Consider the following 23,883-nt stretch of genomic DNA (forward strand, 5'->3'; position numbering starts at 1 on the left):
GCTACAATGTGTTTTAGATTGTCTTCCTCCTGGTTTTGCTTGTTGTTTCTTTCACCTACTTGTTTCCTATCTTCGTACTTATTCCTTTTTTATTACTTTTCATCCTTCTGCCTTCTATCCTTTGGTGCAGAAAAACAACACCAAAATGGCTACAGGTTGTTAATGTCTCTTTTAACAATAATTTCAAAATACATTAAAAGCTTTGTACTATCACTATTACATAATCATTTGTCTAGTTTGTAACGAAGTTCTTTTTGAGTCATGGTTCATGATTTATAGGATGGCTTAGGCTTGATTAAAATGTTTTATACAAACAACAGGATTTTACGGGTAGATAGAACATTCTAGTGTGAAATGATAATTATTTTGTAAAATGCTTTTTTGCTTCTTTATATAGAGTTTCCTCCAGTTCCTTAATGTGGACATACTACACAATGACAGGTATACCATACCATACTGTACAATGACAGGCTGTGTTATAGCATACCATACTATACAATGGCAGACCATTTCATATCATCATATACATGGCAAGCCATACCATACCATACCGGGACAAAGACAGGCCATACCATAAAATGACCTGCTATACCATACTGTACAATGACAAGCCATACCATACAATCTAATCATTTGTTTTACTTTCAGCCCTGCTGCACAGAAGCCACACTGTTGTACAATATGGCTTAGAAAAATGTTGACCAAGCTAATAGATCTCACGCACGTAGGCGAGACCTATTGGCTTTGCCTTTGCTTGTTTTTTAGCTGGCACATTGAAACCAGGGTTGATTCACAGGCAGAAAATAAAGCAGCTCAAAGACCAAAACAGTTGCTTGTCAACTTCCATCAGTAGGGAAGCATGTGTCCAGCCTGTATCCATTGTTCTCATGGCACTCTAGCAGGCAAGTGTTACACACAGTCCACTGCTAAGGAACTTGCTCTCATGTATTGCTAGGAGCAGGGCGGTGTAAGTAGTGTAATTTTCAATAAGGTTTTTACATTGTCTACCCCCAGACAATGATGGAAGCACAAGTATTCCTCGTTCTGTGCATTACTCTGTGTAGAACAATGAACTCTTGTGCTGCAGGATATTCCACCAGGATTCCGCCATGTTTTTTTTAGATCTTGGCAGGCAGGAGCACAACAAGGCAGAATTTCCAGTCGTTTTGAAACTGTGCACAGCAAATCTTAAAAAATAGCAATATGCAGGTGAAATGCCCGAGGTCCGATTGGGAACAAAGGGGCTCATTATGATGGCGGGCGGACATCAGTCCTTCCGCCATCAAAACGGTGATGGGTCCACCCGCCAGACCTGAGGCGGTCCACAAGCCCAATTAGGATGCCCCCGCCAAGTGGCAGGCACCATTCAGTGCCTGCCACTTGGTGCATGGAAATGCAGGGGTACCCCCCAGTGCAGCAACACCCCCCCAAACAAGGGGGGCCCGCAACGGGCCCCCAAACCCAATCCATGCCAGTCTTTTCATGGCGACATCTCTGCCATGGAAAGGCCCCTCCAATACCCACATCCTAATATGGTGGTCGGTGCCTGCTAGGCACTGCCACCATATTAGGGGCCCTGCTCCACCCGCCAGGCAATCGTTACGATTGCCACCGTCAGAAAAGCGGCGGGCGGACTTTGCATCCGCCACATTACCCACCGCCATCCTAATATGGCGGTGGGTAAAATCCATTGTGATGGCGGAACAATCGCCACAGCTGGCCCGGCGGTGGCGATCGTTCCGCCATCGTAAAGAGCCCCAAAGTTAGGATTGGGCATAAAAATAAAAGGTGCCTACCTTTGTGGATAATGAACTTTCATGAAACGTTGCTTAGATCTGGAGTAATTTTGAGAGAAATATCTGATAAATTAAGTGTTCTAAACTCGTGGGGTCAGTAGCATTGGCTAAGGCTAAACGCACCGCTAGACATACTGTTGTATCACTGCAACTCACCAACAGGTCTCCTCACCTGATCTTCAGGCCTATACATATCTCTACTTTGAGTGCCTGATTGTCTTAGTCACCAATTGGTCCCTTAATTTGTGCGCTCCCCCATGCCCCCAAAGATCCATGAATATCCTGTATTATATCAAGCAATGAGTCAGGGAACCAAGTATATCCTTCGTGCCTGGAGGCTCTGGTACACTCTGAAGGAACCAAGGGTCTTCCTCTTTTGGTTTGTCACTCAGGAGCCTCTCTGCAAGCGATGTCTTTGAGGATTACATGTAACTTCGCGCTTGATGTCTTTTGTATTGTGGGTAGAGGCTTGATGAGAATCTGGAAAAGTTGCAGGAATTAATTCCAAATATCCTTCTTTCTCTCGGTCTCTATATCCCACTCTTACTTGCTGTGGGCGCCTATCTTGTGTCTCTATTAGTTTTTGCCCCTCTCTAGTTCTTCCTTTTTCTCTCGTACTCTACTCCTTTTCCTTTCCTTGGTGTCTCTCCTTCTACCTAGGTGCTTTACTCATTCACTCAGATTTCCCCTCTCTCTTTTCCTATCTTTCTCTGTGTCAACAAATCCCCCTCTCTTTCCCACTCCTGTCTCCCCTGTGGGCTATTTTTCAGTTGTTTGTAATTCTTTCATGCTCTTATTCCTCCTGTCATTTTGTATCTCTCCTTGAAGTTTTATTTAATTTCTCTGTCTTGCAAACCTTCCCTTTTTCCCCTGTCTTGTACTTGCCTGTCAGCCTCGGTTACATCCCTCTGCCCTTTTAATTTCTTTGTACTATACCTAATGTTATTTTCTTATGTGTCCCCTTTATTGCTTTGCTGTAGTCAGTAACGTAAAGTCCGCATTTAAACCAAAGTAGAATCCACTGGTGGAAGTTCCTTTACCATTCCATCCCTCTGATGAAGGAAATTCGACTGGTGGATTGTAATCTACATTTAGCACTACCTCCTGGAATGCCAACAACCTTTAAACTAAGCCCTAGATTGAGGGAGAGAATTTGGATAGAGCATGTGAGGTAGCAACCACCCTTCCTTTTTTCTCATAGACCAGGAAAGTTTTGAGACCCTCTTCTGACTTCCTCTCCTCTTTATCATTTCACTCGGTATTCTTTTTTTTGTAGTTTTATATAGCTCAAACTCTACCCAAAGGTATTGCAGCATTTTACATGGACATAGTCATTTTTTTAAGACACTGGGAGATTATGTAATTTGCCTAGAATCACAGGATGTTGAGCCAACGCTGAGACTCAAAACTGGTTCCCAAGTTCTGAGGTTGGCATCTCTGGTCATTGTGCCACATCCTCTCCCACTTTCCTGTCTCCCTCTTCTCCACTTTCCGGCTTTCCGGCTTTCTCTCTATCTTCAACAATTTCTAACCCTTCGCTACACTGGCTTCCCATACTTTTTCCTAACCTCACTCCCTCCATCTGTCTGCATCTCTAGCACTCGTATCCTCTCTCCTCTACCTTTCCTTGCTTCTTCACTTGATTTCCTTTTCGTATGCGTATATTTTTGTCATTCTTCTCCACTCTGCTGTCTCACCTCTTCTTTTGTCTCTCTCCACATTGCTGTCCTCTCTCAATTCATTTTGCTACTGTCCTGCAAGTTCTATTCCCCCTTCCTTTTGTCAATTTTGTCCAAAATTAACGTTTTTCACAGTAATGTTTGAAAAAAAGAAGAAAAAAATCTGCTCATTGTGGTTGTTTGCGTTATTTTTTTTTATTGTTTTTGTCTCATGCCCCTTGGGCAATGACCAATTGCCCCCTACCAAATCGGTTTTGGGAATGCCCCGCAGCACAATAATTCACTCACACCTAACCATGCAACCTGCAGTGCTTCATTTGTAAAACAAAAAATATTAATGCCAGGGCTCTCATCAGGAGGCCATAGCAGCTTGCACCACACATTTCTCCTTCCATGCAACCCTTGACAGTAACAACACGTCTACTAACCATCACACTCCTAAAGGTGGCACAATTGTGGGCTATTCTAGGCCCCCAAAGCATTTTCAGTGGCTTGTAAGGCAAGTAATAGTCATTTTTAATGTATATTGAATTAATAATTAATTTTTGTGGGGGTCATCTCAGACAGCGCCACCTTAGGGCAGACTGTCACAAGCGCCGGTGTTGACCATTAAGTGCCTGTGCCGAGCACCTTGAAACCACCTGCTCAAAGGAAGCACTTATGCAAGTAATGAACAGACAGTGCAGGGAGCTTGCAGTGTCATAGGGGACCCTGAGGACATTATCTAACACAACTTAAGTGCAAGCTGTCTCCTTAATGATAGCTAAAGCCCAGCGCCTAGAAACATTTCATCGCACAGAATGCACGATATTGTTATTCCGTATATCTTTGTTTTATAGTAATACACAGGCACACCTCTAATTGGCAATCGCCTTGTGTAAAAATAAATATTAAATTTCTTTCATGCCATTTCTTTATTATTTAGTGAGTTGAAAATGTATAAATCTATAAACTCAGGTTTAGAACGCCCTGGTTCTTGCTTGTGGGATTACACGTGCCACCCGCCCCAGGCGCGAGAGGGAGTGGTCCTGTAAAGGAATGGCAGCCCAAGGCGTGTCCCCTGGTTATCTATTGGTTACGACTTCTGTACCCCTGACCTTTGCATCCAAGGAGCCTGTCGTGCGCAGAAAGGGGAAAACAAACTTGGAACTTTCTCGGTAGTTTGAAGTCTTCGTCGTCTAAGCTGGCTGCAGAGAGCATAAAGGAAACGGCGCTCTTAATTGGGTAAACAGCGAAACTTTATTTGTAAATAATTCAATGTTTTGACTGGGAGTAATGGCTGTTAGTCTGTGAAGAGAGGGCGGAGGGAAGGTGGCCTGCTTTGTTTTGAAAAACAGATTGCTTGACTGGTCTCTTAGGATCTGCCCATGTCAGGCATCGACTGGTATGGCTTCTATGGCTGACTCTGTTCCAACGCCGCTGGACTTTCACAATCCTGTAGGGATGTTTTTCTGGTTCCCCTATAAGCCAGACTGCCTCTGGGCGATAAAGTGTGGGAAGGGTCATGCTTCTTACCCTGCATGTTACTACATTTCCCTGGGTAAATATTGTCTGATAAGACACAGGAAATGGTGTAAGGCATGGGTAGGAGACAAACTGCTGTGGCTTTTAGTTGATTTCCTGCAAATGTGCATCTGAGCAAGCATGTGTTTACATTTCGGAAAAATGAATGTGTGTCTGTTCTAACGCTGTCTTTTATTTGCGGCCTACTATATAGTGTGAAGGAAGGAATATCACAAGTGTCTAGATGGCCTGTATGTACTATGTAGTCTTTCGCATGATGTAGCATACGTTGATTTAACGTCGGACAAACCAAGGAATGGGTCCATGCTATGCAGCGGTGGGCAGGCAGCATCATTGGGACATAAACCAGCTCATATTAGGGGAGCTTACTGGGGAGCTCCATTTTGAGGATTTATAAGGTGCACTTGTTGTATTGTAGCATTTATATAGCCGTACTACCACTATGTGTGGCACTTACCCACTTGGGTAGAAGACTACACCGTGTAGGGCGTGTAGTTGGAAGTGTGTGGCCTTTGTTTTGAGTGTACACGTATAAGTGGTGATAATATGAAATGTTATAAGCAGTGTATGGAGAAGGTGTGAGTTATAGTGAATGTACTCTGGATAGCGTGTGGAGTGTGAGTTACAGTAATTTGAAGGTGGTTCATAAATTATAAATGTACAACCATAACTTTTGAATTTCTAATGTTTGTGCTGTTTAAGTTTGGTTTGTATAGAAGAATAAATAAAGGTTCCCTAAAAATAACTAATCTTTAGCCTTTGTTTTTTTCATTGAATGTCATTGTTTTTACTTTTTTAACAAACAGTGTTTCATATGGTAGAGTGGAGTGTCGTTAAGTGGACTGTCATAGAGTACAGTAGAGTAGAGTGTTGTAGAGTGTAGTGTTGTAGAATGGATTAGAGTGGAGTGGCATAGAGTGCAGTGGCATTGAGTAAAGGGGCGTACGTTGGAAAAGCATGCAGTGGAGTATGTTATGTTATGTTAGCCGTTTTGTAGAGCGCACAGCTGCCCCAGCGAAGGGGCGTCCCGGCACTGCCCACGAGAGGACACAACAAGAATATACCAGCCTGAGAGGAAAACGAAACTAGTAGAGACTAAAGTGAAGGGAGCAGGAAGGTCTTGATGGCCTTCTTGAAATCAGACAGACAGTCAATGGCACGGATATGTACGGGAAGGGAGTTCCACAGCTTGGGAGCAAGGTACCTGAAAGCACGCCCACCCGTCCTGGAGAGCCAAATTTTGGGCACAACTGTCAAGTGAAGTTCTGCCGAGTGAAGAGGGCGAGAAGGAACATAGTGGGTAATCAGGTTGCCCAACATGGCAGGGCTCGCGCATTACAGGATTTAAAAAGAAAGACAGAGGGCCAGATGTAGGCGGCCGTTTAAGGCCATTTACCAACCGGTAACGGCCGATTTTGGCCGTTACCGATCGGTAAATGGGTGACAGGTATGTAGGGGGCATTTTTTTACCGATTCGGTAAAATTACCGATTTGGTCATTTTACCGCATCGGTGAAATAAAAATTCGGTAAATTTACCGATTCTGAGGCACCCACATGTAGGTGGAACTCTTCTGAGTCCCAAAGGCCTTACCGAATCGGTATTTTACCATCAAATCCAATTTGATGGTAAAATACCGATTCCGGTGTGCATGCACATGTGTGCATGCACACCTATGCCATGTGACAGGCAGACCTGCCCTTAGGGCATGTATGCCTGCCACATGGCACCGAGCCTGTTTTGGGGGTGCCAGAGAGTGTCAAAGTGACACCCCCTGCACCCTTGTGAAATTCGGTATTTACCGATTCGGTAAATACCGAATCGGTAATGCCCATTCATTCCTATGGACTTCAAAGCCCATAGGAATGAATGGGCATTACCGATTCGGTATTTACCGAATCGGTAAATACCGAATTTTTCCGATTCGTTATTCCGGCACATCTGGAATACCTACATATCCACCCCTCAGATTTACCGATTCTCAATTACCGAATCGGTAAAATTTGGTAATTTTCGGTAATTCAGAATCGGTAAATCTATTTTACCTACATCTGGCCCAGAGTGTCTTGAAATGGATACGTCTTTCAATAGGAAGCCAGTGCACCTTTCGAATAGTGCTGGAGACAGAGCAGAAGCGCGGCAGGCCCACCAAAGCTCTAGCAGCAGCATTTTGAATGCGCTGCATTCTCTGTATTTCAGCCTTGTTCGCCCCCAAAAGGAGGGAGCTCGCATAATCAAGGCGGGAGAGGATAGAGGCTTGTATAATGAGTTGGCATACCAAAGGGTCGAAGTATTTTAGGATGGATCTAAGGCCTCGTAGGGTACCAAAAAAGGAGGCGGCTAGCTGCTTAGTGTGGGCCTGGAAAGAAAGGGAAGAGTCCATCAGGACACCAAGGTTCTTTACTACATTTTTAGGAGATGGTATTGATCCTAGGGCTGACGGCCACCACTGCTCATTCCACAGATTGACATTCTAACCCACCAACAAAACCTCAGTTTTCCCGGCATTGAGCTGTAGACAGTTGGCTGCCATCCAATCTGCAACTGCCGTCATGCCGTCATGCTGTCCATCAACTGTGTTTTTTGCACTTTTCACCCCGAGTGTGCTGGGTATACTCAGACGTGAGTCCCAGGCTCTCCACACCACTGGAGTCAAGCTATCCAGGCTGATGAAGGCTGATAGCCAGAAACCGGTCCTTGGATGCTTGATTCCCTTCTGGGAAAGACATGGCTTGGTAGTTTGGACTGGACTTTTCCCATGAGGCACAGGGTCAGAGCTGATTTGCATATAGCCAGTGTCTAACCCAGGGTGGTGTGGAGTGCAAAAAACGATGGATTTAGGCCCAGATCCTTGTACTGGGGTGAATGTATGACATTGTTCCATATTCTGTCCATCAACTGTGTTTTTTGCAATTTTCACCCCGAGTGTGCTGGGTATACTCAGAAGTGAGTCCCAGGCTCTCCACACCACTGAAGTCAAGCTATCCAGGCTGATGAAGGCTGATAGCTAGAAACCGGTCCTTGGATGCTTGATTCCGGTCTGGAAAAGACATGGCTTGGTAGTTCGGACTGCACTTTTCCCATTAGGCACAGGGTCAGAGCTGATTTGCATATAGCCAGTGTCTAACCCAGGTTGGTGTGGAGTGCAACAAAAACGATGGATTTAGGCCCAGATCCTTGTACTGGGGTGAATGTATGACATTGTTCTACATTCTGTCCATCAACTGTGTTTTTTGCAATTTTCACCCAGAGTGTGCTGGGTATACTCAGATGTGAGTCCCAGGCTCTCCACACCACTGGAGTCAAGCTATCCAGACTGATGAAGGCTGATAGCCAGAAACCGGTCCTTGGATGCTTGATACCGGTCTGGGAAAGACATGGCTTGGTAGTTCAGACTGGACTGTTCCCATGAGGCATAGGGTCAGAGCTGATTTGCATATAGCCAGTGTCTAACCTAGGGTGGTGTGGAGTGCAAAAAAACGATGGATTTAGGCCCAGATCCTTGTACTGGGGTGAATGTATGACATTGTTCTACATTCTGTCCATCAACTGTGCTTTTTGCAATTTTCACCCCGAGTGTGCTGGGTATACTCAGACGTGAGTCCCAGGCTCTCCACACCACTGGAGTCAAGCTATCCAGGCTGATGAAGGCTGATAGCCAGAAACCGGTCCTTGGATGCTTGATTCCGGTCTGAGAAAGACATGGCTTGGTAGTTCGAACTGGACTGTTCCCATGAGGCACAGGGTCAGAGCTGATTTGCATATAGCCAGTGTCTAACCCAGGGTTGTGTGGAGTGCAAAAAAACGATGGATTTAGGCCCAGATCCTTGTACTGGGGTGAATGTATGACATTGTTCTACATTCTGTCCATCAACTGTGTTTTTTGCAATTTTCACCGCGAGTGTGCTGGGTATACTCAGACGTGAGTCCCAGGCTCTCCACACCACTGGAGTCAAGCTATCCAGGCTGATGAAGGCTGATAGCCAGAAACCGGTCCTTGGATGCTTGATTCCGGTCTCGGAAAGACATAGCTTGGTAGTTCGAACTGGACTGTTCCCATGAGGCACAGGGTCAGAGCTGATTTGCATATAGCCAGTGTCTAACCCAGGGTGGTGTGGAGTGCAAAAAAACTATAGATTTAGGCCCAGATCCTTGTAATGGGGTGAATGTATGACATTGTTCTACATTCTGTCCATCAACTGTGTTTTTTGCAATTTTCACCCCAAGTGTGCTGGGTATACTCAGACGTGAGTCCCAGGCTCTCCACACCACTGGAGTCAAGCTATCCAGGCTGATGAAGGCTGATAGCCAGAAACCGGTCCTTGGATGCTTGGTTCCGGTCTAGAAAAGACATGGCTTGGTAGTTCGGGCTGGACTGTTCCCATGAGGCACAGGGTCAGAACTGATTTGCATATAGCCAGTGTCTAACCCAGGGTGGTGTGGAGTGCAAAAAAACGATGGATTTAGGCCCAGATCCTTGTACTGGGGTGAATGTATGACATTGTTCTACATTCTGTCCATCAACTGTGTTTTTGGAATTTTCACCCCGAGTGTGCTGGGTATACTCAGACGTGAGTCCCAGGCTCTCCACACCACTGGAGTCAAGCTATCCAGGCTGATGAAGGCTGATAGCCAGAAACCGGTCCTTGGATGCTTGATTCCGGTATGGGAAAGACATGGCTTGGTAGTTCGGACTGGACTGTTCCCATGAGGCACAGGGTCAGAGCTGATTTGCATATAGCCAGTGTCTAACCCAGGGTGGTGTGGAGTGCAAAAAAACGATGGATTTAGGCCCAGATCCTTTTACTGGGTTGAATGTATGACATTGTTCTACATTCTGTCCATCAACTGTGTTTTTTGCAATTTTCACCCTGAGTGTGTTGGGTATACTCAGACGTGAGTCCCAGGCTCTCCACACCACTGGAGTCAAGCTATCCAGGCTGATGAAGGCTGATAGCCAGAAACCGGTCCTTGGATGCTTGATTCGGTCTGGAAAAGACATGGCTTGGTAGTTCGGACTGGACTATTCCCACGAGGCACAGGGTCAGAGCTGATTTGCATATAGCCAGTGTCTAACCCAGGGTGGTGTGGAGTGCAAAAAAACGATGGATTTAGGCCCAGATCCTTGTACTGGGGTGAATGCATGACATTGTTCTACATTCTGTCCATCAACTGTGTTTTTTGCAATTTTCACCCCGAGTGTGCTAGGTATACTCAGACGTGAGTCCCAGGCTCTCCACACCAATGGAGTCAAGCTATCCAGGCTGATGAAGGCTGATAGCCAGAAACCGGTCCTTGGATGCTTGATTCCGGTCTGGAAAAGACATGGCTTGGTAGTTCGGACTGGACTATTCCCACGAGGCACAGGGTCAGAGCTGATTTGCATATAGCCAGTGTCTAACCTAGGGTGGTGTGGAGTGCAAAAAAACGATGGATTTAGACCCAGATCCTTGTACTGGGGTGAATGTATGACATTGTTCTACATTCTGTCCATCAACTGTGTTTTTTGCAATTTTCACCCCGAGTGTGCTGGGTATACTCAGACGTGTGTCCCAGGCTCTCCACACCACTGGAGTCAAGCTATCCGAGCTGATGAAGGTTGATATCCAGAAACCGGTCCTTGGATGTTTGATTCCGGTCTGGGAAAGACATGGCTTGGTAGTTCGGACTGGACTGTTCCCATGAGGCACAGGGTCAGAGCTGATTTGCATATAGCCAGTGTCTAACCCAGGGTTGTGTGGAGTGCAAAAAAACGATGGATTTAGGCCCAGATCCTTGTACTGGGGTGAATGTATGACATTGTTCTACATTCTGTCCATCAACTGTGTTTTTTGCAATTTTCACCCCGAGTGTGCTGGGTATACTCAGACGTGAGTCCCAGGCTCTCCACACCACTGGAGTCAAGCTATCCAGGCTGATGAAGGCTGATAGCCAGAAACCGGTCCTTGGATGCTTGATTCCGGTCTCGGAAAGACATAGCTTGGTAGTTCGAACTGGACTGTTCCCATGAGGCACAGGGTCAGAGCTGATTTGCATATAGCCAGTGTCTAACCCAGGGTGGTGTGGAGTGCAAAAAAACGATGGATTTAGGCCCAGATCCTTGTAATGGGGTGAATGTATGACATTGTTCTACATTCTGTCCATCAACTGTGTTTTTTGCAATTTTCACCCCGAGTGTGCTGGGTATACTCAGACGTGAGTCCCAGGCTCTCCACACCACTGTAGTCAAGCTATCCAGGCTGATGAAGGCTGATAGCCAGAAACCGGTCCTTGGATGCTTGGTTCCGGTCTAGAAAAGACATGGCTTGGTGGTTCGGGCTGGACTGTTCCCATGAGGCACAGGGTCAGAGCTGATTTGCATATAGCCAGTGTCTAACCCAGGGTGGTATGGAGTGCAAAAAAACGATGGATTTAGACTCAGATCCTTGTACTGGGGTGAATGTATGACATTGTTCTACATTCTGTCCATCAACTGTGTCGTTTTTGCAATTTTCACCCCGAGTGTGCTGGGTATACTCAGATGTGAGTCCCAGGCTCTCCACACCACTGGAGTCAAGCTATCCAGGCTGATGAAGGCTGATAGCCAGAAACCGGTCCTTGGATGCTTGATTCCGGTCTGGGAAAGACATGGCTTGTTAGTTCGGACTGGACTGTTCCCATGAGGCACAGGGTCAGAGCTGATTTGCATATAGCCAGTGTCTAACCCAGGGTGGTGTGGAGTGCAAAAAAACGATGGATTTAGGCCCAGATCCTTGTACTGGGGTGAATGTATGACATTGTTCTACATTCTGTCCATCAACTGTGTTTTTTGCAATTTTCACCCCGAGTGTGCTGGGTATACTCAGACGTAATTCCCAGGCTCTCCACACCACTGGAGTCAAGCTATCCAGGCTGATGAAGGCTGATAGCCAGAAACCGGTCCTTGGATGCTTGATTCCGGTCTGGGAAAGGCATTGCTTGGTAGTTCGGACTGGACTGTTCCCATGAGGCACAGGGTCAGAGCTGATTTGCATATAGCCAGTGTCTAACCCAGGGTGGTGTGGAGTGCAAAAAAAGATGGATTTAGGCCCAGATCCTTGTACTGGGGTGAATGTATGACATTGTTCTACATTCTGTCCACCAACTGTGTTTTTTGCAATTTTCACCCCGAGTGTGCTGGGTATACTCAGACGTGAGTCCCAGGCTCTCCACACCACTGGAGTCAAGCTATCCAGGCTGATGAAGGCTGATAGCCAGAAACCGGTCCTTGGATGCTTGATTCCGGTCTGGGAAAGGCATTGCTTGGTAGTTCGGACTGGACTGTTCCCATGAGGCACAGGGTCAGAGCTGATTTGCATATAGCCAGTGTCTAACCCAGGGTGGTGTGGAGTGCAAAAAAAGATGGATTTAGGCCCAGATCCTTGTACTGGGGTGAATGTATGACATTGTTCTACATTCTGTCCATCAACTGTGTTTTGGGAATTTTCACCCCGAGTGTGCTGGGTATACTCGGACGTGAGTCCCAGGCTCTCCACACCACTGGAGTCAAGCTATCCAGGCTGATGAAGGCTGATAGCCAGAAACCGGTCCTTGAATGCTTGATTCCGGTATGGGAAAGACATGGCTTGGTAGTTCGGACTGGACTGTTCCCATGAGGCACAGGGTCAGAGCTGATTTGCGTATAGCCAGTGTCTAACCCAGGGTGGTGTGGAGTGCAAAAAAACGATGGATTTAGGCCCAGATCCTTGTACTGGGTTGAATGTATGACATTGTTCTACATTCTGTCCATCAACTGTGTTTTTTGCAATTTTCACCCTGAGTGTGTTGGGTATACTCAGACGTGAGTCCCAGGCTCTCCACACCACTGGAGTCAAGCTGTGAATGTATGACATTGTTCTACATTCTGTCCATCAACTGTGTATTTTTGCAGTTTTCACCCCGAGTTTGCTGGGTATACTCAGACGTGAGTCCCAGGCTCTCCACACCACTGGAGTCAAGCTATCCAGGCTGATGAAGGCTGATAGCCAGAAACCGGTCTTTGGATGCTTGATTCCGGTCTGGAAAAGACATGGCTTGGTAGTTCGGACTGGACTATTCCCACGAGGCACAGGGTCAGAGCTGATTTGCATATAGCCAGTGTCTAACCCAGGGTGGTGTGGAGTGCAAAAAAACGATGGATTTAGGCCCAGATCCTTGTACTGGGGTGAATGCATGACATTGTTCTACATTCTGTCCATCATCTGTGTTTTTTGCAATTTTCACCCCGAGTGTGCTAGGTATACTCAGACGTGAGTCCCAGGCTCTCCACACCAATGGAGTCAAGCTATCCAGGCTGATGAAGGCTGATAGCCAGAAACCGGTCCTTGGATGCTTGATTCCGGTCTGGAAAAGACATGGCTTGGTAGTTCGGACTGGACTATTCCCACGAGGCACAGGGTCAAAGCTGATTTGCATATAGCCAGTGTCTAACCTAGGGTGGTGTGGAGTGCAAAAAAACGATGGATTTAGACCCAGATCCTTGTACTGGGGTGAATGTATGACATTGTTCTACATTCTGTCCATCAACTGTGTTTTTTGCAATTTTCACCCCGAGTGTGCTGGGTATACTCAGACGTGAGTCCCAGGCTCTCCACACCACTGGAGTCAAGCTATCCAGGCTGATGAAGGCTGATAGCCAGAAACCGGTCCTTGGATGCTTGATTCCGGTCTCGGAAAGACATAGCTTGGTAGTTCGAACTGGACTGTTCCCATGAGGCACAGGGTCAGAGCTGATTTGCATATAGCCAGTGTCTAACCCAGGGTGGTGTGGAGTGCAAAAAAACGATGGATTTAGGCCCAGATCCTTGTAATGGGGTGAATGTATGACATTGTTCTACATTCTGTCCATCAACTGTGTTTTTTGCAATTTTCACCCCGAGTGTGCTGGGTATACTCAGACGTGAGTCCCAGGCTCTCCACACCACTGGAGTCAAGCTATCCAGGCTGATGAAGGCTGATAGCCAGAAACCGGTCCTTGGATGCTTGGTTCCGGTCTAGAAAAGACATGGCTTGGTAGTTCGGGCTGGACTGTTCCCATGAGGCACAGGGTCAGAGCTGATTTGCATATAGCCAGTGTCTAACCCAGGGTGGTATGGAGTGCAAAAAAACGATGGATTTAGACTCAGATCCTTGTACTGGGGTGAATGTATGACATTGTTCTACATTCTGTCCATCAACTGTGTCGTTTTTGCAATTTTCACCCCGAGTGTGCTGGGTATACTCAGATGTGAGTCCCAGGCTCTCCACACCACTGGAGTCAAGCTATCCAGGCTGATGAAGGCTGATAGCCAGAAACCGGTCCTTGGATGCTTGATTCCGGTCTGGGAAAGACATGGCTTGTTAGTTCGGACTGGACTGTTCCCATGAGGCACAGGGTCAGAGCTGATTTGCATATAGCCAGTGTCTAACCCAGGGTGGTGTGGAGTGCAAAAAAACGATGGATTTAGGCCCAGATCCTTGTACTGGGGTGAATGTATGACATTGTTCTACATTCTGTCCATCAACTGTGTTTTTGCAATTTTCACCCCGAGTGTGCTGGGTATACTCAGACGTAATTCCCAGGCTCTCCACACCACTGGAGTCAAGCTATCCAGGCTGATGAAGGCTGATAGCCAGAAACCGGTCCTTGGATGCTTGATTCCGGTCTGGGAAAGGCATTGCTTGGTAGTTCGGACTGGACTGTTCCCATGAGGCACAGGGTCAGAGCTGATTTGCATATAGCCAGTGTCTAACCCAGGGTGGTGTGGAGTGCAAAAAAAGATGGATTTAGGCCCAGATCCTTGTACTGGGGTGAATGTATGACATTGTTCTACATTCTGTCCATCAACTGTGTTTTTTGCAATTTTCACCCCGAGTGTGCTGGGTATACTCAGACGTGAGTCCCAGGCTCTCCACACCACTGGAGTCAAGCTATCCAGGCTGATGAAGGATGATAGCCAGAAACCGGTCCTTGAATGCTTGATTCCGGTCTGGGAAAGACATGGCTTGGTAGTTCGAACTGGACTGTTCCCATTAGGCACAGGGTCAGAGCTGATTTGCATATAGCCAGTGTCTAACCCAGGGTGGTGTGGAGTGCAAAAAAACGATGGATTTAGGCCCAGATCCTTGTACTGGGGTGAATGTATGACATTGTTCTACATTCTGTCCATCAACTGTGTTTTTTGCAATTTTCACCCGAGTGTGCTGGGTATACTCAGACGTGAGTCCCAGGCTCTCCACACCACTGGAGTCAAGCTATCCAGGCTGATGAAGGCTGATAGCCAGAAACCGGTCCTTGGATGCTTGATTCCGGTATGGGAAAGACATGGCTTGGTAGTTCGGACTGGACTGTTCCCATGAGGCACAGGGTCAGAGCTGATTTGCATATAGCCAGTGTCTAACCCAGGGTGGTGTGTAGTGCAAAAAAACGATGGATTTAGGCCCAGATCCTTGTACTGGGTTGAATGTATGACATTGTTCTACATTCTGTCCATCAACTGTGTTTTTTGCACTTTTCACCCTGAGTATGTTGGGTATACTCAGACGTGAGTCCCAGGCTCTCCACACCACTGGAGTCAAGCTGTGAATGTATGACATTGTTCTACATTCTGTCCATCAACTGTGTATTTTTGCAGTTTTCACCCCGAGTTTGCTGGGTATACTCAGACGTGAGTCCCAGGCTCTCCACACCACTGGAGTCAAGCTATCCAGGCTGATGAAGGCTGATAGCCAGAAACCGGTCCTTGGATGCTTGATTCCGGTCTGGGAAAGACATGGCTTGGTAGTTCGGACTGGACTGTTCCCATGAGGCACAGGGTCAGAGCTGATTTGCATTTAGCCAGTGTCTAACCCAGGGTGGTGTGGAGTGCAAAAAAACGATGGATTTAGGCCCAGATCCTTGTACTGGGGTGAATGCATGACATTGTTCTCCATTCTGTCCATCAACTGTGTTTTTTGCAGTCTTTGAATCTGGAGGCAGAGGGGGAAGAACCGTCCGCCAAGATAACCACCAGCTGCGTGTCGTCAGCATAGGAAACTATCGTAAGGTCCCATAGCTTGGTGACCGCAGCCAGAGGCTGGACGTATAAGTTGAAGAGTAGTGGGCTCAGGGCCGAGCCCTGAGGCACCCCTTGATCGATGGCGTGGATCTGGGAGGAGAAAGGGGGAACCGAGACTCGAAAAGATCTATTAGCCAGAAATGAGCGAAGCCAGTCCAAGGCTAAGCCCTCTATCCCTGCCTCCTCAAGCCTGTGGAGTAGAATCTCATGGGACACCGTATCAAAGGCGGCGCTGAGATCTAACAAGACCAGCACCGCACTTTGACCTTTGTCCATGAGAGATCGTAGACGTTCCGTGACGTGAGTAGCATAGAGTGGAGTGGTGTAGATTGGAATACCATAGAATGGAATGGCATAGAGGCATATATAGTGGAGTGGCATAGAGTGGAAAAGAGTAAAGTGGAGCAGCATAAAGTGAACTGACGTAGGGCAGATTGGCGTACAGTAGAGTGGCAAAGAATAGAGTGGTGTAGAGTCAAATAGCGTGGAGTAGCGCAGAGTGGTATACAGTTGAGTAGAGTGTCGTAGAGTGGAGTGGCATATAGTGGAGTGGCAAACAGTAGAGTGGCATACAGTGGAGTGGCATAGAGTCAAACAGCTTAAAGTGAAGTGGCGTAGAGTGAATTATCATGGAGTTGAGTGACGTAGGGTTGAATAGCCTGGAGTGGATTGGCTTAGAGTGTAGTGGTGTAGGGTGGTATGGCATAGTGTGGAATGGAATAGATTTATGTGGAGTTGTGTAGAGTAGAATGTAATAGCGTACAGTGGAGTGACATAGACTGGAGTCGCGTAGAGTGGAGTGGCATTTAGTAGAGTAGTGTAGAGTGGAGTAGTATAAAATAAAACAGGCTCATCTTTTGATTTGTGCAGACTGCAGTCATAAAGATAGTTCTAGTAAAATAATAATAATAATAATAATAATAATAATAAGCATTTATTAAGCGCCTGGCTGCACAGAACTGTGTGTCCCCGCGCTGACTGCAAATGCAACCCATCAAGAAAGACCATGAGTCGGGCGAGCGGAGTTAATTTTTGGGAAATAGGTGAGTTTTAAGTCTGGCTCTAAACCTTGTTTCAGAAGGCTCCATCCGCAGCTGGATTGGCAAGGCATTCCAGAGCTTGGTGGCCAAATAGCGGAAGGATTTTCCTCCCATTTTAACTTTCGTGATGCGGGGGATTTTAAATAGCATCATGCCCGCTGATCTAAGATCTTTGATCGGCCTATGGATGGTGATGAGGCCTCTCAGATAGCTAGGGCCTTTGTTTTGGGCAATGCGATGTGCATAGCAGAGAGTTTTAAACATAATTCTCTCTTTAACAGGGAGCCAGTGAAGCTTGGCAAGCGCATTTTTAGTGGATGCTCTCCGAGGGAGACCGAGCACCAGTCGTGCTGCAGAATTCTGTATGCATTGTAACTGGTGCAGACTCTTTTGGTTAAGACCAAGTAGGAGAGCATTGCCATAGTCCAAATGGGGGGATATTAGGGCATGGACTATGGTCTTTCTCGCTTCGGTCGGAAGAAGGTCTAATACTTTACGCAGTACTTTTAGGGTGCTGTAGCATTTGCTTGTCACTTTGTTTACCTGGGCTCTGCCTGAGAGATCGGCGTCAAGCATGACTCCGAGATTCTTCACCTTCTCTACAGGCACAGGTAGTTCTCCCAACTCACTAGGCCACCATGCATGTGACCAGACAGAAGTATCCTTCCCTACTATCAGTACCTCTGTTTTATCTCCGTTTAAACGGAGGCAGTTGGCGTTCATCCACGTCGCTATCCTTAACATACAGTTAGAGAAGTTGGAGGCTAAGTCTCTACTGTCTGGCGTTATTTTGAACACCAACTGGGTGTCGTCAGCATAGCTGACAATGCCCACCCCGAATTCCTCCGCAATGTATGCCAGGGTTCCATGTAGATGTTAAATAAGGTGGGGCTCAGACTAGAGCCCTGTGGAACCCCATGGCTAACACTGCGAGGAGATGACTTAAAGGGTGGGCAATGAAGTTGGAAAGTTCTGTCAGTGAGGTATGACTGGAACCAGGTGAGAGCAGAATCTTATACTCCCATGTCTGAGAGCCGAGACAGCAGCGTTGAGTGCAGCACGGTATCAAATGCTGCACTTAGGTCCAATAGGACCAGCGCTGCTGTCTCTCCCTCATCCACCAATTTCCGAATCTGTTCAGTGGAATACAGAACGACTGATTCCGTTGAGTGGCCTGATCTAAACCCTGATTGGGAAGGGTGGAGGAGTGATTCTTTCTCCAAAAACTCCATGAGTTGGAGATTGGCCACCTTTTCTATGATCTTAGCACAGAAAGGGAGAAGGGAAATTGCCCGCAGATTTTGAAGCTGAGTGATTGGAATGTTCTGTTTCTTTTTTAGTGGTATTACCTGGGCAGATTTCCAATTTCTCAGGACATTGCCTTCCCGGAATGAAGTTGTGATCATGTTGCTTATATGATCCAGTAATAAGCTTTCCATGACCGCTTTGTACTGTTCCGGTGGGCAGGCATCCAAGGGGGAGCCTGAACAAATAGTGTTTATAATTTTCATTAGTTCCTGTTTATTGGGGGTCCTGAAGTTGGTAAACTGGGGTTTGTGGGGGCCAGAATCTAGGATCTCTACCTTATCTTTATCTGACTTGGTACTGCTGGAAAACGTAGCATGAATTTTTTCTACCTTCTCCACAAAGAAGTCGGCTATCTGGTCGCATATCTCTGTGGAGTAGGTGTCTTTAGTATCCAGGCGAGAGGGTATGGTGATTTCTCTGTAGATACCGAATAATTCTTTAGTAGGGTTTTTAGCTTCCACAATTCTGCTTTTGTAATAGAGACTCTTCTCCAATCGTACCAATTTTTGGTATTTTTTCAGCTCGGTTCTATAGTTTTCTTTGAGTTCTGGAGTGTAGTTTTTCCTCCACTTTCGTTCAATGGATTTGCATAGGGCTTTAGCTATTTTCAATTTTTCAGAGAACCAGGGGGCATTTTTAGTTTGTCGAGCTGGGGGTTTGGTCGTCCAAGGAGCAATCTTGTCTAACGCTTTAGTTGGCCATGATTCAAAATTATCCCATACCTCCTGTAGGGAATCGCCTGTTGCCGGGGGATGTTCGGTAAGTTCCTGCAGCAGCAATTCAGGGGTGCACTTTTTAAAGTTGCGACGTCTGTAAGGAGGGTTTTTCGCATGTAACTTGGTGATACTGTTTTTGGCTATTCTGAATGGCACAATACTATGGTCAGACCATATTAGTGGAATAGGTGGCGAAGTATTAACGCCTTCCCAGTTCGTAAATATCGGATCTAGTAAATGCCCTTGTTGATGCGTGGGCAAAGTGGATAGAAGCTTGAGATCGATCGCGTTGAAAGCATTCAGAAGGAGTTGCGCTTCCTTGGAGTGGCTATCCTCTAGATGGATGTTAAGATCGCCAAGTATGATAATATTTTTGTGTCTGATGGCTAGCTGAGTAGCCAGTTCAATAAGTTGGCTACAGAAGGATAGTGCTGCTCCAGGAGGTCTGTATATTAGTAATCCCATGATTGTATTGGTGGTATCTAATTTGATGGTGAATCTTAAAATGCCTTTGAGAATAGCAAAGAATCATAAACATACTCAAAAGTGTACCTTTTCGATTGTGAATCAGGCCCATAAGCATGTCATAGAGTTGAGCGGCATGTCATAAGGTGGAGTGGTGTGGAGTGTCAAAGAGTAGAGTGGATTGTTGCAGAGTGAAGTGGGGTGTTGTAGAGTGGAGTGGCATGCCATAGAGCCGAGTGGTGTGTTTTGTTTTAGAGTATTGTTTAAACAGATACAGCGTGAAAATGGCTGAACAGATTTAGATGAAATATGTCTGAAATATATATTATGGGGTGTAAAGGGTAATTTTTGGTAATAGATCTCAAATGTTTCAATAGTTTTGAAGTTATATGGCCTGATTTACAAAGGTAATCTTTTGTTTGTGCAAATTTACGATTGTTTGCTATTCAGAGAGGTATGTAACGAGTACTATCTTTATGACTGCGGAGCCTCTGCACGTAAAAAAATAGGGCAATTCTATTGTTGTATGTGCAGAGACTCCGCAGTCCTAGAGACAGTATTAATAAAATGTCTTTTTGAATAGAAAACAATCATAAACTTACATAAAAGTGTACGTTTCCATTGTGAATCAGGCCAACAAGGCACAAGAACTTAGTGACATATTGGGCCGCGGTATACTGCGGTGGTTTTGCGGTATACCGCGGGATGTACTGATGACAAAACAGTATATGATCAGCTAATGATTTCCTTTACAGAAGTAAAAGGCAGCCATATTGTTTGATGAGATTTTGGCTGTGTTTTGGGTTTTAAGTGTAAATATAGTGTTCTACTGCTTTTAAGGGTATAGGAAGGAATGAGCAGTTTATATAAGTGTCTATTGTTAAGTAAAAGTCATTTTATTACTTATATACTTTAGAAAAAGTTTGCAGAATACGGCGGTGCTACAATATTGTTTAGAGTGCACTTAGGGGCAGATTCTAATCTCACTCGGAAGGGCTCCGAACGCGATCCGGCCGCAAAAAGAACGAGCCGTACTCGTGTTTTACGACACACTCGTACAGCTGTACGAGCGAGCAAGTACGATGCGAGAAACGCGAAATTGCCGACCGAATGGTTTCCGGGCCCGAACCGCTCCGTAGGTTTTGTCTGTAAGCAAAGCGTGCCGTGCAATGGAGATGATTTCTGACCGAGCCAGTACGATGCATGAATCGGACAGCCGGATCAAGTCAGAGCCTCCGACACATAAACGCTCCGGGAAGCGGACTTTAGGGGTCCGCGCCTGACCCCCCTTGACCCGTAGTCGTACAAGTCGATCGTAAGGGGGGACCACATGCATGTACGGTGCGTGTGGCACAGACGTGTCCCCACTACAGGGGGCGCCCTTGTGTGCAACATACCTTTTTCGTCAATGGGAGCCTATGTACACGCCTTACAACAGGTTCCCATTGACTTCAATAGGGCTCCGAGCGACCCTTGTCTGTCAGCGCTTGTTCGCATCGGACATGGGCGCTCAGATCCCCAGAGTACGTGTCGGTCAGAAAGCCCTCCGGATCAGAGTCAGATGGAGTCTTCTCCCAGTGAGATTGGAATCAGCTCCTTAGTATGCATTCTGGGTTTTATTGGTAAATATAGAGCATTTGATTTTTTTTAATGTTTACATATGAAATTTATTTTTATGCTCTCTGTACTAGATTATATTTCCCCGTAAAACCTGCAACACAAACTAAGTGTGGTCTAAAAAAAATTGTCCTTACAAAATTGAAATTGTGAAATATAGTTTAAACAACTTTTAATCGGCTTTCTGGGTTTTAAGGGGGAAAATATTGTAGTAAAGTTTTTTTCAATTTTTCTTTTTACAAATGTAACTTATTATTATTTTTTAAAGTAGCTTATACTAAATATATTTCCCATTAAAACACAGAACGTAGACTAAGGGGCTGATTATGATGTCGGGATTCCGATGTCCATTTCCCACAGCCTTTTCATGGCGTTCTCATCACCATGAACATGCTGTCATAAAGAGACTTAGGAGGCCCCAGACAGGGCTTTGTACTTTGTGGGCCACTGCAAAGTCGCCCAGGGGGCACATGTAGTGCACCCACACACATCCATGCACCGTGTGCCATTCATCCCATGGTGCACAGCACAATCAATCAATCAATCAAGCAAAACACTTGTATAGCGCGCTACTCACCCGAAAGGGTCTCAAGGCGCTTGGTGGAGGGGGGCCGCTACTGCTCGAACAGCCAGGTCTTGAGTTGTCTCCTGAAGGCGAGGTGGTCCTGGGTCAGCCGTAGGTGGATAGGGAGGGAGTTCCATGTCTTGGCCGCCAGGTAGGAGAAGGATCTGCCTCCGGCGGTGGCTCTTCGGATGCATGGTATGGCGGTGAGGGCGAGGCTAGCGGATCGTAGCTGGCGGGTGGGCGTGTGGAAGGTCAGGCGGTCGTTGAGGTACTTGGGGCCCAGGTTGTGGAGAGACTTGTGTGCGTGGGTGAGGAGTCTGAACGTGATCCTCTTGTTGACGGAGAGCCAGTGCAGGTTCCTCAGGTGGCTGGAGATGTGGCTGCGTCGAGGGATGTCCAGGATGAGTCGGGCGGAGGCGTTCTGGATTCGTTGTAGTCTTTTCTGTAGCTTGGCTGTGGTTCCGGCGTAGAGGGTGTTTCCGTAGTCCAGCCGGCTGGTGACGAGGGCCTTGGTGACCGTCTTCCTGGTTTCGATCGGGATCCATCTGAAGATCTTGCAGAGCATGCGGAGGGTATGAAAGCATGAAGAGGAGACGGCGTTGACTTGTCTGGTCATCGAGAGGGAGGAGTCCAGGATGAAGCCCAGGTTGCGTGTGTGGTCTGTCGGCTTGGGGGCGGTGCCCAGGGCTGGGGGCCACCAGGAGTCGTCCCAGGTGGAGGGTGATGGTCCAAGGATGAGGACTTCCGTCTTGTCTGAGTTCAGTTTAAAGAGGCTGTTCTTCATCCATTCGGCGACGTCTTTCATCCCTTCGTGGAGGCTGGTTCTGGCGGTGTCGGGGTCTCTGGTGAGGGAGAGGATCAGCTGGGTGTCGTCGGCGTAGGAGATGATGTTGAGGTTGTGTTGGCGTGCGATGGCTGCGACAGGTCTCATGTAGACGTTGAAGAGGGTGGGGCTGAGTGATGATCCTTGCGGGACGCCGCAGATGACTTCGGTGGCTTCGGAACGAAACGGGGGGAGGCGGACTCTCCATGTTCTTCCAGCGAGGAACAAGATGATCCACTTCAATGCCTTCTCTTGGATGCCTGTGTTGCTGAGGCGTTGGACTAGGGTGCGGTGGCAGACAGTGTCGAACGCGGCGGAGAGGTCCAGGAGGATGAGTGCCGCTATTTCCCCGTTGTCGAGAAGGGCTCGGATGTCGTCGGTGGCTGCGATAAGGGCGGTCTCGGTGCTGTGGTTGGCTCGGAAACAGGACTGCGAGGGGTCGAGGCATCCATTCGTCTCGAGGAAGGCGGCAAGCTGTCTGTTGGCGATCTTCTCGATGACTTTGGCAGGAAAAGGAAGGAGCGAGATGTGGCGGAAGTTTTTGAGGTCGGTGTGGTCCGCTGTGGGTTTCTTCAGCAGGGCGCTGAGCTCGGCATGCTTCCAGCTCTCCGGGAAGGTGGCGGTGTCGAAGGAGGTGTTGATGACGTCTCGGAGTTGGGGTGCGATGGTGGAGTCGGCCTTGTTGTAGACGTGGTAGGGGCAGGGGTCAGACGGAGAACCGGAGTGGATGGTATTCATCGTGCGGGCTGTGTCTTCGGTGGTCACTGCGGTCCAGGTGCGGAGGGTCGTGGTGGGGTGCGTTGGTTCGACGGTTGGGTGCGAGGATGGTGTGCCGAAGCTGTTGTGGATATCGGCAATCTTGCGGTGGAAGAACGAGGCGAGGGAGTCGCAGAGGTCTTGTGAGGGAGTGATGTCGTTGTTGCCGGTGCTGGGGTTGGAGAACTCCTTGACGATGCTGAAGAGTTCCTTGCTGTCGTGGACGTTGTTGTCCAGTCGCTCCTTCAGTGATTTCTTCTTGGTGGTGTGGATGAGCTGGTGGTGCTTGCGAGTCGCGTGTTTGAGGGCGGTCATGTTGTCAGTGGTCCGGTCGAGTAGCCAGGCTTTCTCGAGGGTGCAGCAGGTCTTTTTGGAGTCCTTGAGTTCGTCGGTGAACCAGGGGGCCTTCTTGCCTCTGGGGTTGCTGGGAAGGTTCTTCAGTGGTGCGAGGTCGTCGGCGCAGGCTGTCAGCCATTGCGTGAAGTTGCGGGCAGCTTCGTTGGGGTCCGGTGTGCTGGCAGGTGGGTTCTAGCTGAGGGAG

The 23,883-nt window shown here is 47.3% G+C and overlaps 1 protein-coding gene across 10 annotated transcripts in view; it reads left to right on the top strand.

Annotated features, from left to right (window-relative positions):
- Positions 1–4,491: 4,491 nt before the first annotated feature.
- Positions 4,492–23,883, top strand: part of LOC147716990 (myosin light chain kinase, smooth muscle-like) — an 828,743-nt gene continuing 809,351 nt past the window's right edge. For 8 of the 10 annotated variants that reach the window (XM_086923858.1, XM_086923849.1, XM_086923852.1 and 5 more), the window contains exon 1: positions 4,492–4,699. The gene's annotated coding sequence lies outside the window, so the exon portion shown is untranslated. The remainder of the gene's footprint in view (positions 4,700–23,883) is intronic. The other 2 variants (XM_086923859.1, XM_086923860.1) reach the window with 2 other exon arrangements.

The sequence above is a fragment of the Lissotriton vulgaris genome, chromosome 5 (assembly GCF_964263255.1).
Source record: "Lissotriton vulgaris chromosome 5, aLisVul1.2, whole genome shotgun sequence".
Taxonomy (NCBI): Eukaryota; Metazoa; Chordata; class Amphibia; order Caudata; family Salamandridae; genus Lissotriton; species Lissotriton vulgaris.